The 5,869-nt window shown below is 33.0% G+C and overlaps 1 non-coding gene across 1 annotated transcript; it reads right to left on the bottom strand.

Moving 5' to 3' along the window:
• Nucleotides 1–1,667: 1,667 nt before the first annotated feature.
• Nucleotides 1,668–1,782, bottom strand: LOC126000087 (U5 spliceosomal RNA). The gene has a single exon (XR_007492454.1). It is a non-coding gene; the product is annotated as a U5 spliceosomal RNA (small nuclear RNA).
• Between the last annotated feature and the right edge of the window lie 4,087 nt (nucleotides 1,783–5,869).

The raw sequence follows: 5,869 nt of genomic DNA, 5'->3' as shown, positions 1-5,869 counted from the left end.
GCTAAGAAATATTATGTATTACAATCTGGGGACTTGTGGGACAAAGTAATTGTACTGGGTTCTGTTTTATTTTTCTTAATGTTCTTTGGCTGAAAGTTCAAAGTTCAGATATCAGCAAGGGAAGTTCTTATAATTCTGTTTATGGGTGATTGTCCTTCCACTGTAACTTCACCTTGTCCTTTCTTTGCATCTTTGTTCTCATAATTAAAAATAAAAAAATTAAAAAATATATTTTTAAGCAAAAAAAGTGAAACCAGTGAGAGGGAGGTTGGGGCCATTGATGACTGGAAACATGCACTGTTGAAAGGAGGTGTACATTGTTTGACTGAAACTCAATCATGAACTGTTTTGTAATCATGGAGCTTAAATAAAGTAATTTAAAAAAAGATTTTTACTGTCTAGATACCCCTAATTGGATTGTAGATCACTGATCTTGTCATAATATTCTAGCCCATATTTGTCCTGAATATCAATATATTGGTATTTTTTAAAGAAGTTGAGTACTTACTTCATGAATTAATGCATAATACAAGTTGTAAGGGATAAGTGTAGTTTAGATGAGTGAACCAGAATCTAAAAATATATCAAAACACTTAGAAGAATATTGACTAAATAGATCAGAAAGCATATTTTAATGCAAAAAAGTTATGTACTTGGAATCCAAATCCCATATAGATATCTATGTTGAGAGACAGTTTGGTAGCAACGCTCATAGGAGACATCTGGTTTTAATGTCAATGGTAAACTCAGTATGCATCACCATATAATTTATGTCATTTTCCCAAAGAGCAAATGCTATCTTTGGCTGCATTCAATAAGAGCATTTTGTCTAATCTGAGAGAAATACTAACATCTCACTTTGCTCAACAATAATTAGCAATCGGCTCAGTTTGGAGGAGGTACAAATGGTCATTATGAGTAAACAAAAGTTAGCATTATTTAGAGCAGAATGATGTTCAGAAGTGATCAAAACAACCAGGGCTGCCTCACTCCAAGGAAAAAGACTGTAAAGTGATGAAGGCCCAGTTTCTGCATTTTTACTGTTATGTCTTCCATTAACATAACCTTGGTTTCCAGACTTTCTGGTGTGTGACTTCAAGCTTATGTGTGCATTCAGTTATGACATTCTCCACTCCAATGTTCTTGTGCCATCCCAATACCAAAAACACATTTCTGCTGGATATTCTCATCCAACCATTCCTTGCTTGACAAACATCATCCTTTTGGGTGTATCTGTGAAGCCATTCTGTGTTGTTTTCTTTTTGGCCTGCTTTTATGAATCTTAGATCTGTGAACATTTGTGAGATATATACAGTTGAAAATAATGTCTTACTTTTTGTTACTTTCCATTTAGAAGCATATTTTACACAAAAAGGTTCTTATAGCTAACATACTATATCAATTTCTGCAAGCATCACTATACATGACATTACATGAATATCTATGTCAGAGAGACAAAAGAGACGGTAAAACCAACTTTAAAATCTCCATAATTTAATGTCCAGATGGAGTGTTGTAAGTCAACAAAAAAATGAGTTGGGAAACAAAGGGGGAAAAATGGCTTTTATTTAATTAAATTTTCTTCCCAGATTCTTAACAGAATAATCTATTTTATTATACGTGGAATTTCAGCTCCAGAATATTCTTTTTTTTCTTCTTATTTTTTTAGCCTTACCGAAGCAAGGCCTCAAAAAATTGGTCACAACTCAGAATTGTTCCTCTCCACAGAAATCTTTAGTAAAAGGCGAAAGATTTATGCGATCTGAAGAGAAAACAGACTATATTCAGAATATTCTTAATAAACAGTTATTTTAACAATAAGAAAGTTAGAAAATCAAGAGATTATGTGTTTACTCTTAGAATTAAGTATATACCCTTGTTTTGTATTTCCCTTTTAAATCAATTTACTTCTTTGTTCTCCAGGATCTTTAAAAGACCATATTCTTCTAATACTGTTTTATTTATTTGTTTATTTATTTTGGGCTTTGGGTCACACCTGGCAGCGCTCAGGAGTTCTCCTGGCTCTACTCTCAGAAGTTGCTCTTGGCAGTTCAAGGGGAACCATATGGGATGTTGAGATTGAACCACCATTTGTTCTAATCAGCTGTATGCGAGGCAAATGCCCTACTGCTGTTCCGTCTCTCTAATACTATTTTAATAACGGGAATACCTTTGTTTTTTACAAAATTTTTCATTTAAACGATGTTCTTCAGTTGTCTAAATTCAGAGTAAACCATTTTTTTTATTTAAGTAGAAAATTTTATCTGATTCACTTTCTCTGATTCAGCATAAAGAATAATGCAATTAATTGCATTTATTGTTATTACAATTCAGAAATTTAGACCAATATTGTTTTGATGAGTTACTAAATTTATATATATATATATATTTCTGTTATTTAAGAATATTTATTAGAGCCAGATAGAGTCTACAGAAAGTAAGGTTTGGGTGATCTGAGTCTACCCTTGGAATCACATATGGCCCCCTGAACACCATCAGGAGTGATCCCTGAGCACAGAGCCAAGAATATCCCTGAGCACCAATAGTAAGGCTCAAAAACAGAAACAAAGAACTTATCTTATGAGTCAGAGGTAAAATACCGTGGGCAAGGTATTTGTCATGGCTGTGGCCAAACCTTATACACATAATACCCAGCACTACATATGGTTAAATCAGCTGTACCAGGAGACATTCCTGAGCACAGAGCCAGGAGCTAAAATTCTGAGCACAAGTAGATGTTATTCACACAAGAGTATTTACAATATTGCCTTTGTTTGGTGATAAGTTTTTAAACAGAATACAAAGAAATGTTCAGTACCCCTAAATTAACTCTTGCTAATCTTTCTGATTTCTACATTTTTACATGTCAGTTTCAATGTAATTAAACTAATTTTAGAAAATATTAGAAGATGTGTCATTTTATATTCTTTTACACTTCTAGCTGTATATAAATTAAAATATTTCAGCAGTTTTCTGAAGGTATTTCTTCAATGGTTTTTTCCACTTCCTGTTTCAAATGAGACATTTTAGAAAAGCCTAATTTATTTTCCTTTGAAGATAGCTTGTTCTCCTGCTTAGATAATGATAGGTTATTTTTATGCTTGTGCTTAAAAATTATTTGTATGTGTCTGGATGTGTTTGTCTTTTCGTGAACTCTTCTTGGCACATGATGAGATGTTTCAAAGTCTTTATTCAATTATTCCATCAGTTCAGAGATGTTGCCTTTAATTAGCTTGCTTTATTTTCATTACTTGTTTCTACTATTCAGGGGCACCATTTACTTGTATTTGCCTCTGTCTAAAATTCTTTCATAGTTTATTTTTTTTCTTTTCTGTTTCTTCACTTTAATCAGTCTTTATTATTTGTTTTAGAATAAGATTTGCTGCCACACTCATGGGTGTTCAGGGCTTGCTTTGGCACTGTGATCAGGGATCAGTAGCTACTGGGATTGAATTGGGCTCAGTTGCTTGCAATTCTGTGTGTGTGTGTGTGTCTGTCTGTCTGTCTGTCTGTCTGTCTGTCTGTCTCTCTCTGTCTCTCACTTTCTCTCTCTGTCTCTCTCTCTAAGGGCCCAAAGGTCTATTCTCTTAATCATGTCATTTACACTTCTACTTAGACTAAAAAAACTATATTATCTTCTTTATTGCTTCAAGACAAATGGGTAATTTGTATAAGCACAAAATTCCTAGACTAAATGAGGAATAAACAGGCCCGGAGAGATAGCACCTATACTTCATAAATTCTTCTGTATAATTGAAAAGAATAAAATATACCACATTCTATGAAAGATTTTCCTGGTTACATAATCAGACAATGATATAAAAGTATACAACTATAGAACAGTATTGCTGATAAATAGGAATGTAAATGCACTCAAAAATTAGCAAGTTGAATACAATAATATAATAAAATAATGCATCATAATCAATTGAAATTTATTACAAGGATGAAAGGCTAGTATAGCATCTGAAAATTAATAAATATAATACCCTATATCTATTAAGGAAAACAATAGGTGTAGGAAAATATTTGACTAATGTCTATCATTTAATGATATAAACCTTCAACAAAGTAAGCATAGAAAGAATGTATATGCCTCTTCATAATAAAGACTAAATAGTTGAAACTTTGTATCTTCCAAAAATTCAATATCTTCCATAAAAATGAAAGTAGTAGGGTATTTTTCTATGATTATGTGTAGTGGAAGCCTCTTGCCCTCATGTAGAGGAACTGGGGAATGCAGGTCTAGAAACAACGCCAAAACAGGAAATAATTCACACAAGTTTAGGAATATAAAACAGCTTCAGGAACTTCCACCACAAGCAGACAGGCTAGCTGTGGAACCAAAATGAAAAGAAGTCTTTCTAACCTGAGGTCTTTATTGAGAAGAGTAGGACCATCCCCATTGGTGGAGAACAGGTAGGGGTAGGGGGATAATCCAGAGGTACTTCCTGTCCAAGATGGATAAGCACATGCAAAGGAAAATTATATTGAATAATTTAAGAACTCAAACCATTAGGAAAAAATAATAATATACACTCCCAACACTACTAGTAAATAGTGCTGGAAGTTAAATTAAGAGTAATTAGACAAGAAAATAATATGAAGTGTATCCAAATGGTCATATAACCTAAATTAAGGAAGAAATAAAATCAGCACTCTTTGCAGATGGCATAATATTATACACTGAAAATGCTAAATACAGGAAAACATTATGAATACCACCAAGAGTTGTTGAAATGTATTATGAAAGTAATGTACAATATCTATTAAATTTCTATATACAAATAATTGCCTAGCAAAAATAAATGTAAAAAATAAGTCCCATTATAAATGTATCAAAAAGAATTACTTTAGCCTACTTTTGATGAATTAATTTAGACTTCATTTAAATTAAACCAGTGTGACCCCCCCAAATACATTTCATCTATGCTTCAATTGTATTTGTAATTTCAGAAAAGTAGTTCTTGAAATATCGTTCTTGAACTTTATTATTTATAAACTGAAATATCATATTTTAGTAGAAAAATTTGCGATTTTGGGGTCATAATCTACAGTGCTTAGGACTTACTTCTGCTGGCTGTTTGCTCAGGAATCATTCCTGACAATACTCAGGAATGAGGTGCAGGGGATCTAGTTAAGACTAGTTTGGTGCAAAGTACTTTAAATTCTGTACTATCTTTGTGGCCCAGCTAATAATATTTTTTAAGAATTCTATTATTTATATAAATAATAGACTTTTATGTATTATACATGATTATCACTGAAAAGACATGTACATAAGAGATATTGTTGAAAGTACCACTGTTCTAATAAGGTAACAAGTTACCTACCAGTAAATATCTTTTTGCTTCAGTTTTTTTTTGTTTATTTCTCTTAGTGTTTGTGTGTATGTGTGTTTGTGTGTTTTGGGTCAAACCAAGCAGTACTCAGAGGCTATGCATGGCTCTATGCTCAGCAATGATTCCTGGTAGGTTCTAGGAACCATTTCAGATGCCAAGGATAGGAAGTGCTTAGCAACATACAAAACAATTGCTCTACCAGCTGTACTGTAACCCCAGTCACAGTCTGTTTTTCTTTCTTGTTGTAGTTTTGTTATGGTTGTTTGTTTTCGAGTCATACCTCATGGTTCTCAGATCTTATTCCTGGCTCTGCACTCAGGGATCAGTTCTGATAAGCTCAGTGGTGATGGAGATTGAACCTAGGTTGATCTAATACAAGCCCTACCTGCTGTACTATTGGACTAATTGTTAACCCACATCTGTATGACAAGAAATGAATAGATATTATACAGCTGTCCTTTCATAACAACTGCAACATGCATAGCTTTTATGTTCTCATTAGTGCAAAGGGTACTTTAATCATTTTC

This window comes from Suncus etruscus, chromosome X, assembly GCF_024139225.1.
Source record: "Suncus etruscus isolate mSunEtr1 chromosome X, mSunEtr1.pri.cur, whole genome shotgun sequence".
NCBI lineage: Eukaryota > Metazoa > Chordata > Mammalia > Eulipotyphla > Soricidae > Suncus > Suncus etruscus.
Note: the sequence above shows the minus strand (reverse complement) of the source record. Positions and strands in the feature narration are given on the sequence as shown.